We start from the raw sequence: 14,390 nt of genomic DNA on the forward strand, positions 1-14,390 counted from the left end.
CAATTAAAAATATTTTTATCAGTCATAATATAACAATATAAATTGTTATGTTTATTGTTACAATTGTTTTAGTTTTCTACTATTGATGCGGCTGCTGATGAGGATGGTGAGGATGATAATAATGTTGCTAATGATGAGTTCTATTCTTCTTTTGTTCTTGCCATGTTGAAGCGCATGGCACAATTTGACATTCTGAATATTCTAAAGAAACGTTTTTCATTTTATTTGACAATATATAAAAAAAACATCAACTGCAAAAATCAAAGTTCAGATCTTAAGCTGATCAAGAATAGATTCTGATGAGGAAATAATAACTTTGGTTTGGTATTTAATTGCATCTTGTTAACGAAAAAGGGCGGATATTCCTAAGATGCGTCCAGTCAATCTATGTATTTCGCTATTAAACCATATTTCGAATTAGATCCTGACAAATTAATAAAATATGCACTTTATAATGTAAACATGTTAGATTTAAAAAATGGTAATTCACATTTATCGCAAACAAGTGAAAATTAATGCTAAACTGGAAAAATGTTGCGGTGCTGACTGTAGATATAATTTATATAATGTATACACCTGAAAATTATTCTGTCGATATTCTCAAAATCAGCACAAAGACGAACACGTTTTATTTACAATAAAGAGAGAGACGGAGACGTTTAGTATAGTGTTGGTTGGTGTGTGTCTCGACGACAGAGATGTCAAGATTTCAAATAGTTACCACATTTACTCTAAAAGTTCTCTTGGAAATCACTGGGTCGATCTTGCTGAAATTTGATTTGGACCTTTGTTATAAGGTGTAGAGAACTAGATACAGACTTAGGTATTGATTTGGACCTTTGTTATAAGGTGTAGAGAACTAGGTATTCCGGCACACGTTCGATACACACTTAGGTATTAAATGGTCAAATGATTGCATTTTTGTGAACCGTTGCTTTATTTATATATATATATATATATATATATATATATATATATATATATATATATATTTATTTATTTATATATATAAAATATATATGGCGATTAAGCTACACTGAATATTCGGCGTTTCATCCACTCTAGGACTCCTCAGGATTCTGCATAAGCCTGAGGAATCCTAGAGTGGATGAAACGCCGAATATTCAGTGTAGTTAATCGCCATATATATTTTATAAATTACTAGTTCTACCTACGTATTGAGCACTTTTGAAGTAAATACTTAAAGTTTACGCATAAATCTATACTTTCGTATATTAATTTTATGTGAGTAAATTAAGTAGGTATATATATATATATATATATATATATATATATATAAATCTTTTTTCTCTTTCTCTCTCTCTCTCTCTCTCTCTCTCTACCTCTTTCTGTGAGGAATTATCTCTACCAAATTTCTCACACACACACGTATATATATATATATATATATATATAAATATATATATATATATATATATATATATATATATATATATATATATATAGATTTGAGTCGGTTCTGATCACACGCAGTTCAATTTTTTTACTTTTGAAATGACTACAACCTATTATTTGCAATAGAATAACTCATAGATAATCTGCTCTATAATAAAAAAGAAGAAATCCGCATAAATTAAAATATCATATTTAAGAGCTGCCTGCTAGTTTTAAATCTTTCAATTTTTAACCGGTGGATTGTATCCATATAATGTCCATTAAATGTCCTACAAAATATTCCAAGGAAACTACGATGTCAGAAATATTTATGAATGTCTAATGAGTATTGTTAATAATTCTTATGTACGTGATCTTCTGCCAATCAGAGATATGCAGTTGACACGCAGTTTTTTTTTTGGGGGGGGGTTTACGCATGAGTCGTCACTTATAAAGCAATTTGAGGATAAGAATGAATGAGGTTGATAATTGAGAGATGATAAATACTACGATATGACTGAAAATCCTTACATGGCACTCACTCAAAACAAAAGTCAGACTTTAAAAAACAGTAATTATCTCTACTTTGTCAGAAGTATCGCTCGTAGAATGTGAGGGCGAAATGACAAAATAAGGAAAGATAAGAGTTACGAGATTTCCGAAAGTGGGCAACATAACGTTTTACTCTCCATAAAGGTTTAGATAACCAATATATGCAACATGTTCTTTGTATCACTTTCTTGTACAATATATTCTTTTCTATATAAACCCGTTGTTCGAGTCTTTCTTTATGACCCTTCCTTAGGACCACAATAATAGCCAATGATATGAAATGATGAGCATGGTCAATATTAAGATGAGTCACCTTTTCTTAATAAAAGGTGGAGTAAACAAACATTTTACCCAGGGCATTAGGCTTGCTATATTATGTTACTACCAGGGGTATCAGGCGTTTCCCGGGTGTTTCGAGGTGTGTGTGAAGGAAAACGGAGAAGAAAAAGAAGAAGAAAAAAGAAGGAAAAAAAGAAGAAAAAGAAGAAGAAAAAGAAGAAGAAAAAGAAAGACAAACAGAAAGAAAGATAGCGTCTGAAATGAAAATATGTTTATTTTATGCTAGTATTTTATGTATTATTTATTTGTCTTTTGTTTATGCAAAATATTTGTCCGCATAAAGTAATTTTTTGTCTTCAATAATAGATTTTTTTAACCATAGAATTGTTAGGTGTAAGTACACCGGGTTTTTTTTTGTTCTTGTTAATTAAACATGTGTGTATGCATCGCTGTCATAGTAGTTTTCTTCCAAATCCAATGTTGTATGCCTCAATTTACATAGCGTTTTTTTAATTGGGCTAATGAAACTTCGAGAAATTCAATGTGTAAAAATAAATAATGAAAAGAAGTCACCTCTTCCCCGTAATATCACCTTAAAAAGTTCAGTAAACATAACATAAGAAAAAACATAATAAAAGGAATAAATAGGCGAGTAAACGGTTGAAAAATTGGTTGCCGGTGTCGCGTGATCCAAGCTTAAATGGAAATCACGGTAAATCGGGGGAAGAAAAAAGCAAAGAAAAGGTAGAAGTCCATATATTTGGAAATCGGCTGCATATAAAACTGCATTTACCTGAATGTTGACTGGGAACGACGAGGCTAGGTCGATAAAGGAATGAACGTGACATAAATACATTTGGATACGCAATTAATAGTTGCAGACGGATAGAGTTAGATGTAAAATCTGGAATCCAATGTTAGTTCGTTTCGTGTTTTTGTGTATTTAATAAACGCGATTGTTTCTGTGTAAACTGTAGAATTCGGCGGAGAACGGATTTCTGTAAGAGAACTGAATTTATGTAATAAACGCGGTTTTCTCTGTGTAAACTGTATTTTTAATGCGAAGGAGAGCGGATTTCAGTAAGAGAGCGTTGTGATAGACTGCTATTAAATTAAGCAAGGTAAAATTGAACGTGAGCTAAGAATGTCTCATTAAAAAAGTAAAAAAAAGAAAAAAAGAAAAGGACGGCATCAGTAATCCTTCGGTCCGTTAACCTACCCCCCAATATAAATGAAATAAACGTCCTACCCAAATCAATAGTTTTTTTTTCTTTTTTCTCTCTTTTTTTTCTATTTTCTTTTTAGTTTTCTTTTAGCATCATTCATGAATTTGTTGGCATTTGTTTCTCCAATATCTTTCTATTAAGTATTCTTTCTAGAAGGATATCAGGTAACTGACAGGAGGGACTATGTAAAGGTTTTCAATGTCTTTAAGTGAAAGCAACTCTGTGGAACGAGCTCTGTTTGATCTTGGCACACCCATGTTATCAGTTCGTGTCGTTAATCACTGAACCACCATCACCTCCCTATTAGGAGTGTCATTCTTGGTGGTGTGTAATGTCCTAATCGGTTATGATTGAGTATTATTTACAATGTGCTAACGGTTATATCTCATAGGATTAGTGAATCTCTCGACAAAGTCTTTCTTTTTAGGGCAACTGCTCTTGACATATCAAAAGCCTTCGATAAGGTATCGCATAAGGGCCTACTTCACAAGATTTCCAGCTACGGTATAACTGGAAATGTTTTCTCAATCATTAAATCATTTCTCTCTGATAGGCTCATAAAAGTAGTGGTTGATGGGCAGAAATCAGAGGCCCACAGTTTAAAATGCTGGAGTCCCTCATGGCTCCATCCTGGGCCCAACTCTCTTTCTGATCTACATCAATGATCTCCCAAAACACATACTTAAATCATTCGTTGACATCTATGCTGATGACACGACCATCTATGGCAACACATCCAAGGTCGTAAATGATGAAGTTCTCTCTGATTCTCTCTCCTCTGGTGTTGAGCGCGTGGTACAGTGGGGGGGGAAGAGGTGGTTGGTTACTTTTAATGCATCTAAAACCAAGCTCCTATCTTTACATCATCAACGCTCTGATCCCCATCTGGCATCAATTGAAATGGATGGCTCGCGTTTAGGGGAAGCTCCATGTTTTGATTAGCTTCTGGGCTTCACCTTTAATCCTGACTTGAAATGGAACACATAAATCAAATCAGTTGCTAAAGTCGTTGGAAAAATGGTAGGATCCTTATACCGCTCCAGAAGATATCTCACTGCAATTCTCTATCTATATAAAAGCCAAGTACGCCCAAGGATGGAGTACTGCTGCCACATCTGAGCAGGAGCTGCTAAAAACAGCCTATCCTGCCTTGACAGAGTACAAAATAGGCTTCGTGGCTTAGTGGGGGTGCCCCTTTCTCTTCCCTACAACCTCTCTCCCACAGGAGAGACGTTGCGAGCCTGTCTTTGTTTTATCGTTACTTCCAAGGGAAGTGCTCGTGTGAGCTCCAATCTCTGGTCCCCTCTCGCCAATCTTTCACGAGGGACACCCATCTAGCTGAAACCAATGTCAAAAAATTTTCCCTACTCCTTATCTATGCCAAAACCAAAACGTAGATTCCATGAACAAAGCTTCTTTCTTGGAAGTGCACGCCTCGCCTGTGGAACTCTCTTCCGTTTGCCTGGTTCCCACCTCACTACAACCTGGATGTCTTCAAGTTCAACATAAACAAATTCCTGATGAACCGCCCCTTAAGGAAGATACTTTATCAAATCTCAAATACTAACGATTACTGCGATACTATCCCATTGATTACTGTACACGCAATAACCTTCATCCCCGAGTGGCTTCCTTGATAAGTGGTGACTACCTTGTAAAAAAAGATAGTTTAGCCATCCATTCCGTTTAACGCTACAAGATCTTGTATACTGAACGAACCGAAAATCTTTTTGATCTGAGAAACGAATTACTACTATTACCACGACTATTACTGTTTCTATATAAGTTGGAAACGCAAAGCAAGATGACTATCTGTTTTTACTCGCCATGTTTCTTGTCTGATAAAAAGTGTGCTGATGATTGTGGTAGTAGTTCTTGCTTCTCCTAGACTTTCTGGATTCAAAACACGTGGGACAATTTAAGAGACCATATCGATGCGGTTCACTAATTTATTAAAGTTGTCCGGAATATCGAAAGCAATGAAAGATGGTTATCTTGATAGCGCCTCCTCCGATCTAGCCATCACTCACGGGCAAAGACGTCAAAAAGAAAGGGGGCGAAGTGGAAAATAAAAGTCACCTTTTTCTCCTCTGGTTGTAACAGATTTTTATTTCCACCACCACCACCACCACTACTACTACTACTACTACTATTTATCTCGCCTTAAACAAAAACTCCTAAGATTGGCGACATTGATCCGGTACGATATATTTTTTATTAATACTATTAAGTTAAAATAGCACTCAAGGATAAAAGTTATTGAGATTAGTACTTGGATTGAGCACGATCAATTCAGGCAGTTATTTGGGGCATTGGATTTGTAAACAACCATGTTTTATTCTGTAGTGACGTAGTCCCACGGTAGCGTGTTGCGTGTGTGGGAATTAATTGGAAAGAAACTCTGTTCATTCGCGTTTTATATAAGAATGAAAGACAGGTTTGCAGTGTATATAGCAGGACTATTTCATGCTGAGAAGGTTTCCGAGAGGGGATCATGAATTGGAGCTCTGTCGAGTACCTATCATGGAAACATCTATAAAGTAGAAAAACTAGCAGCGTCCCCTTTAAAGTTCAATTCAAATGAAGCCTAGTGACTTACTGTACAGAAAATCAAATAAATATATTAAAATAGTCCACAATGTGAAATAATTTTCAACCAAAAATGGCGAACCTTCTACCTAAAATAACAGATGACTGACTTTTAAAAACTACATTAAAACAGTAACCAGAAAATACAAAGAACTGATAATCCGATAGTCTCCTGATAGTCTCGCAAATTTAATTAAATTAAAAGCCTTTTCGTCGTTTTTTTTTAGATTTTCTATGAAACTTTTCTTAAAATATACCAAGTCGTCCTGATTTTTTGTTTCATTTGATTATCCTGATTTGAACTCTGTTGAGCTGAAATATAATACAACAAAAGAAAATATGTTAATTTGCATATTGTGCGTTTATAGCACGGACCGTGATTGTCGCCCGTTTCTATGTTTCTATCACGTATGTAATAAACGAATTCCCCTGGGCTGAAAATAATCTACAATATCACAGAATTATCTGATATTAATCAACTTGTTTCTATCTTATAAAATTATATTGTCGGATATTCAAATCATATCAATCCGATATTTCATTCTATTTTTTTTGTTTGTTTTATTTTCTTCTCAAAAGCATGAGCCGCATTGGATGGGCTGCGTTCAGTATGGACTTCGGGGCTAACTAACAAACTGAAAGGCAGTTCTTTAGGTCAGTGGTAGAGTCTGTCCTTATTTACGGTGCTAAAACCAGGACACTCACCAAAAGAGTGGAAAGAAAACTAAACGGCACATACACCCGTATGCTACGAACAGTATTAAATATATCTTGGTAAAATTATCCCACCAAGCAGCAACTCTATGGCAACCTACCTGCCATATCTAATACCATTAAAGAAAGACGCCTACGATTTGCCGGTCACTGTCTGAGGAGCAAGCATGAATTGGTGAGTGATGTATTGCTATGGTCTCCACGACATAGATGCGCAAGCAAAGGACAACCTAGATCCACGTACATCCAGCAAATAGCACACGACGCCAACTGTGAGCCTGAAGATCTGAGGCAGCTGATGGAAGACAGCAAACTCTGGAGAGGAAGAGTCACATTGGTCCGGACAAGGAGCCTGTCCTGATGATTATTATGCTATTAGCATGGATATAATTTGTTTCGTTTTCTATTTTCTGATAATATTTATAAGCATCATGTTAGAGTCAGATATTTTGCCTTATTTACAGAAACAGAAGCGGGGTCTTATATACATCTAATAATAAATATAAGTTACACATATCCGAAGCCATTTCTGCTGTTAAACTATTTACGATTAATTGTTTATCATAATAGTTGATGAAATAATTTCTGTTCTAACACCCACTTAAATGTAAGCTTACATTATACACCGATCATCATATAAATAGACGCGAGTGTTTGTTTATGCCCACGAAAGGCTTTTTGGGTGGGGTTCTCGCGTCGGTTAGATTCCACGAGAAGTTTTCGCATATTTCCCAGATCGTAATATCTCAGATTCGCAAACGGACATCGTCTCTACCTTTTTTTCCTTTTTTATTTGTTTTTGGGGGGTTGGGGGTTGTTTTTGAGCGATTTAACCAAAATCCCCACTGTGCCGTCGTGTCTGGCCTTCGCCCGGGTAGCATCTGTTCTGTAATTGGTCCTTGGTCAATGTAGGCGAAACCCTGCATACTGAGACAGTTACTATTTATTTAGATACTGCGAGTGACCCCCTTTTGGGGGAGGTGGTTTTTCCCAAACATTAAAAACGATCTTGTGTTTAATTTGCTTTCGTGTAATGTTTAAAAGCAACGCCATTTCTGCATATAATCTTTTGATTGACTGCATTAAATTTGAACGATTTAGACTTCCGGTCGCGTCATGGAGTGACGGTAAGACGTCAGATTTTCTATCACTTTCTTTTCCGCCTTCGCGTCATGGGTTCGAGCCTGCCTACCTACTACCACTTTTTTTTTTTTGCTCAACACCCACCTCCAAACACTCGGGCAACGCCGGGCAACGCCGGGCAACGCCGGGCAACGCCTGACACCTAGGCTAGTACAGAATAAAATTAAGATTATCGGAATGTAAAGATACAAGTTGCTTTTCTTTACTCATTGCGAAGGAAATACCGTGACTATTTTTATTAATTCGCGTCGTGTAATTGCATGCATATTTCCTTACTATGTTTCCGGCAGTCAATATTTAAAACAAAATTTGATATACTTACAGTATACTAATGTCAACGAACTTGTTCACGAACTAAAAAATCATATATAAATAACTTTTACTGAACATGTCAACGACGGATCTTTTTAGTTGCTAACATTTACCTTTTTAAGATTTTTAGTTAGCTTAGCATATTAAAATTTAATTAACATACTTTAATTTCATTCATGTGACGTTAAACAAGATAGACTCACTAAATCAATCTATATAAATAAAAAAGTGTAGATGTTTGAATGTGTAAATATTTAACCGATAAGATCATAAGCTACTGGTCACATAACACTGAAATTAATAGGAAAAAGTAATCGTACATAAAGCGTGGTTTATAACGAGTATAATCTTTGTTTGGATTGATGAAATAACGCAGACAGAAATATGTCAGCAAATTAAAATGAAAAATGTTTATTTCAACCTGCAAACATATTTCTATTACTTTTGCGAATGTGCAAATTCATTCATAGATAGATATGTTTTAATTTATTTTTATCTATCTGCCGATAGCTCAAATAGTAGGAAATGTGGCCGGATCACTAAATGTTTCGATTCTTGCTGATGACACCCAAGTTATTTTTTAACATTATATATATATATATATATATATATATATATATATATATATATATATATATATGAATAAAATAAAATACGCATCAAGTTCGCTTGAAACCAAATCACAACGTAATATTAGGAAAATAAATAATATTTTACTTGTTTGAAATTTATCACAAATATATTTCAGAGGTAGGCTCCATCTTCAGTGTGTTCTTTTGTTTCTTTTTTCCTTTTCTTCTTCCTTGCCATGTTGTAAATTTGGAGAAAGAAGTCTGTATAGAGCCGCACGTTGTATCTGCGGTTGTATTTTGAAATGTTTGAACTGTGTGTAGGTAAGGCGAAAATAACATCAAGAATGAGAGTTCAACAGAAACGTTGTTTTAATTTGAACGTTTCTATTGAACTCTCATTGTTGATATATATATATGTATATATATATATATATATATATATATATAATATTTAATCAAGAATTGGCTCTGAAATACAAAATACGAAATATGCATTTATCAAAATATATTTAAGCGTATTTTACAAGTGAGTAAGGCGGGCGCTCCGCGCTAGTCTTTAAAAATTTCAGCGAATAGTGTGTTTGTTTGCGCGTGTGTGTGTGTGTGTGTGTGTGTGTGTATGTGTGTGTGTGTGTGTGTGTGTGTGTGTGTGTGTGTGTGTGTGTGTGTGTGTGTGTGTGTGTGTGTGTGTGTGTGTGTAAGAAGACTATTTTACTTGATTTGTTTTGTCTTCAATATATATTAATTTTTCCACGATTGATTTTAGGCAGGAAGGTATTTGGAAATTACAAGCATATCAAAAATAATGATGCTATAGATTAATTTCATGCATCATATCACGTTGAAATGAAAAGAAAATCCGTTTGAAAATCGATTTGTCCCCACATCAAGTATGTTTTTTATGCTTATTTGCTTATATGTTTATATTTTTTGTATGTTTATGGGTTTTTCTATGTTTCTATGCTTCTATGTTTCCATATTTATATGTTTTTATGTAGGAGAATACACACAAATCTAGAAACATTTACAGATATTTAACTTTATATAACAAAGAGATATGTACACACACACACACACACACACACACATATATATATATATATATATATATGTATATATATAAATACGCATGCACTCACACATATATATGTGAGGGTGGGTGTGTGCATATATATGTGTGAATATATATATATATATATATATATATATAATTTCTCTTTATATAAAGTTAGGTATGCGTAAATGTTTCTTGATTTATGTGTATCCTGCTAAATACAAACATATAAACAGACAAACATACAAACATAAAAACATATAAGCATATAAATGTATAAGCATATATGCAAAAGTATAAAGATAAAAACATAAACATACAAAGATATAAATATATAAACATATAAGCTTAAAAACATAAACTATATACAAACATACAAACATATAAACATACAAACATATAAATATATAAACATATAAATATATAAACATATAACCATATAATTATATAACCATATAAACATACAAATATGCAAACATAAACATACAAACTTATAAACAAATTAATATACAAACATGCAAGTATACAAACACCAACATAAAAACATAAGCATAAAAACGCAAACATGTAAACATACAAACATATAAACATGAACTTACATATAAACGTGCAAACGTATAAACATACAAACATATAAATACAGAAATATACAAACATATAAACATACAAACATATAAACATACAAACACATAAACATATAAACATACAGACACATAAATATATAAAAATATAAGCATACAAACGTATAAACATATAAACATACTCAATTAGTATGGACTAGACGTTAGATTTGCCAAAATAGGATATTTTCAGTTTAAATTTTTGTTTTTCTTTTGCAAATTCAGTATTTTTTTTTAATTTCGCTTTTTGCTTAAGAGTTCAAACGATTCAATGTTTTAACATTTTTCAGAATTAAAATCATGTAATGAATTTTGATCGAAATTGGAACCAATATTCTAGACATAAGGTAAACACTACTTATAGCTTATTTTAATCTATAAACACTAAAATCAAGATCTAATATTAATCTAATGATATTTATCGTATGAGATTATTTTTTCGAATATTGAATTTTACCTATGATGAAACTGGTATTTCTCTACCTCTCTCTCTTTCTCTCTCTCTCTCTCTCTTACTCTCTCTCTCTCTCTCTATATATATATATATATATATATATATAAAGAAAAATTGATGATGACAATAAAAATTGAATATATTGCAATATTTATTAATTCATCACAGAAGCTAAACAAGGAATTACAAGTTAGAAAAGCATTTCATCCAAAGCATAAAAATTGTTAAATAAAATGTTTTTACTATAGGCTTTAAAAATAAAGCTACAAGATTTAATTTGAAATTTATTTATTTTCAAAGTGCACTTTTATAAATTTTACAATGAAGATAGAGTGATAATGCTCAGAATTCCTATCATGCCCTTTTATTTTTAAACATAGTCTCCCAGCAATGTTACATACGTTTTTCCATCTGTGTACAAGCTTACGCATTCCCTCAGCGTAAAAATCTTTCGGCTGATGTCCAAATCAATCGCTCACAACACTTTTAATTTCATCGCCATTTTCAAACTTTGTGCCTCTCGTGAACGGATCAAACAAGTGAAAGTTCAAGGGGGTGATGTCTGGGTTGTAAGGAGGATCAAGGAGCAGTTTCCAGCCCAGGTCATTGATGTTCTTCATTGTGTGAGGCCTTGCGTTGTCATAATGCAAAATGACTCCTTTTGGTTGATGACCCCTGCGTCTATTCTTTATATCTTTCTTGGCCTGCCACAGCAGTTCGCAGTAGTTGGCCCTATTCGCAGTACTTCTTTTCTCAAGGAATGAAATGGTGATTAGACCTTGTATATCTTCTTCATATATTTATATATTCTTCAGAAACTCATCACCATCCTTCTCATAGCTGGAGAGACACTGCTGGGACATCTCGACCCTCTCCCGTTTGTGCTCTGCAGGAAGTATCTTTGACACCCACCGGCAGCTTTATATGGCCAAAGTAATCATGGACAATTTTATGTATTGTCCCAACAGAAAACATCGAAGTACTTGTAATGTCATCCACCGTTCTTCTTGTCAGACTGAATGGTGTCATTTATTGATCCGATCACCTCAGTAGATATCACTTCTCTAGGCTTTACTGGCTTGCCTTCATTCAACGCCACTGTTCCATCCTTCTTTAAACAATTTAGCCCACTTACAGACATTTTTCGGCTGAAACATGTGGGACCATTCACAGTTGACATTCTCCTGTTAATTTCGACTGGTTTGCACCTTTTAGCAACTAACAACTTGATAACTTACCGCTGTTCAATCCTAGAGCATGCATCTTGGTCGGCTATCTTTGTTAATTATCAAAGATTTCAGAGTTTTTCTTGAATCTGCAAAAGAAATTAAATCTGTATGAAAAATCAACAAAACAAAAAAAATAAAAAGTAAATTTAGATTTGTATTAGAAGTCCGTCTACCAAAAAATCACTACCGCATATAACTTTATTTAGTTAATAAAGTTTTAGCGAAAACATGTGTAATTAAAATCATTTATTATCTGATATTTGTTTACATGCAAAATAAAACTGCATTGTTGTTGCTTCTTCGTCGAGTTTGGATGAATTAATTTCCTTTTATTTATAAGTAATGACAGTGCTAGTGTCATGCGTACTAATTATGGTATGAACAAGTAAAATTATTATAAAAATATGATTCGGATGTTACAAGTGAGAATGTAAAAATATAAAAAATGATATTGAATCGTCAAGTACAAAGTTCAACTGACGATTGAAAGAGTTAGCGAGAAAAAAAATGGTCTCCATAGCTACATTATTTCTACTTGTAATTGAATTTTCTGACATTTGTAATAGTTCTTTTTTTCGGGCAAGGAATAAGTTTTTTTAAGCATCTAGCGAGCATGACCTTCAAATTTTAGATCGAATTACTCAAATTACGCAAGACCTGATAGAAAAGAAGAAAGGTAAAAAATAGATAACTGTCACTTTCTTATATATTTGAACCCGTTTTTCCTTTTCCGTCAATCGAAGCGAGGAAATTCCTGCCTTGGAGTTAAATTAAAAAATACATTTCAATAAAATGCAATAGCGGTCTATCTTCTCTTTTTATGCTTTCTTTTTCTTGTGTGTGTGTGTGTGTGTGTGTGTGTGTGTGTGTGTGTGTGTGTGTGTTCTGAATGCCCTACCCGTACAAGGAAACGTGTGCGTAATTGAAAAAGTAATAATAATACAAATTTAGAAAACTTCAAGTAATAAAAACAAAGGGCAACACTATACACTTTATGACAAAAATGGTGCAAAAATATGGATTAAATCAGAAGCTATAAATGACGTGAGACCATTAAATACCCTACCGTGTCCTTAATTGAAAAAAAAATAATAAAAATGACGAATTCAGAAAAGCTGCACTACTTCAAGTAATAAAAACAAAGATCAGTGACAGTAAAAATGGTGCGAAAATGTTGATTAAACCAGAAGCTATAAAAAACGTGAAATCATAAAAAATGGTTAGAATCAGCATACATTAAAACGCAATGGTTAGAAACAGCATACATTAAAACGCAATGTTGTGTTGTAACATTTCATAAAGAAAAGGAGTAAACAAACGAATCGTTCACGCAAATGTGTACTTGTGCACGTGTGAGATTTTGCCAGAAAGTGATTAAGAAACATGTCGAATAATAAAAGTCTTTTTACATACGTAGAGGGTCGTTATCTTCAATTTCAAATCGTCGATTTTCCACGAGGCGTTCTCCGTATGGTCGCATCGTCCAGTAACTATTGATATGCTGTCTAACTTAGGGGAATAAAGATCATGCATTGCAACCATAGAGATGTGTTGCAGTTTCAAGGGTTTTATTGGCAAGAAAAGTTCGTTTACAAGGAAAGTAACTAAACGAGAAGCTAAAATTAATTCATTCTTACTTAATTTTCTTATTCAAACTTAAAATAGCCTATGAACGAACAGAGTATTGAGGAAATATTTCCGTATATTATTACATTATCTGGCATATCTTGCCTGTCTGCCTCTACTATTTGAACTGTTTAGAAACTCCATCTCATTCCCCGAACGCATCATTTAATTTCTTAGTAATATCTTTCAACACCCAACTTTCTAACACGTTTTTTTAGGGACCTGATCTTTGAACCCTTGTATCAATCACACTAGTTGCACTCGCTAGGTCTATTTTTGTTTGGCGCCAGATTGTCCTGACAAGTACTTAATATAACCCTCCTAATATTCATACTAGTTAATATTATCTCTACTTACTGGCGTAGGGTTCCGATATGTGACAGTATGCGAGGATGACACAAAATAAAAAAAACAGGTGGCGTATCCTGGGATTGCATAAGGAATGTTGCATCTTCTTTATCCCTTCCCCATAGCGTAGTATTATATTTTCTTTTGTTGTTGTTTTTATATTATTTGATAATATTCAATGTTAAGAAGTTTAACCCAACGACGTACTCTGTGTAAAGGGTGATATCATTACTCTGACATATTGAAATAACTTTTGGTAAATTTATAGTACGTAATC

Source organism: Euprymna scolopes, chromosome 4 (assembly GCF_053919585.1).
Source record: "Euprymna scolopes isolate OS-2025 chromosome 4, ASM5391958v1, whole genome shotgun sequence".
Taxonomy (NCBI): domain Eukaryota; kingdom Metazoa; phylum Mollusca; class Cephalopoda; order Sepiida; family Sepiolidae; genus Euprymna; species Euprymna scolopes.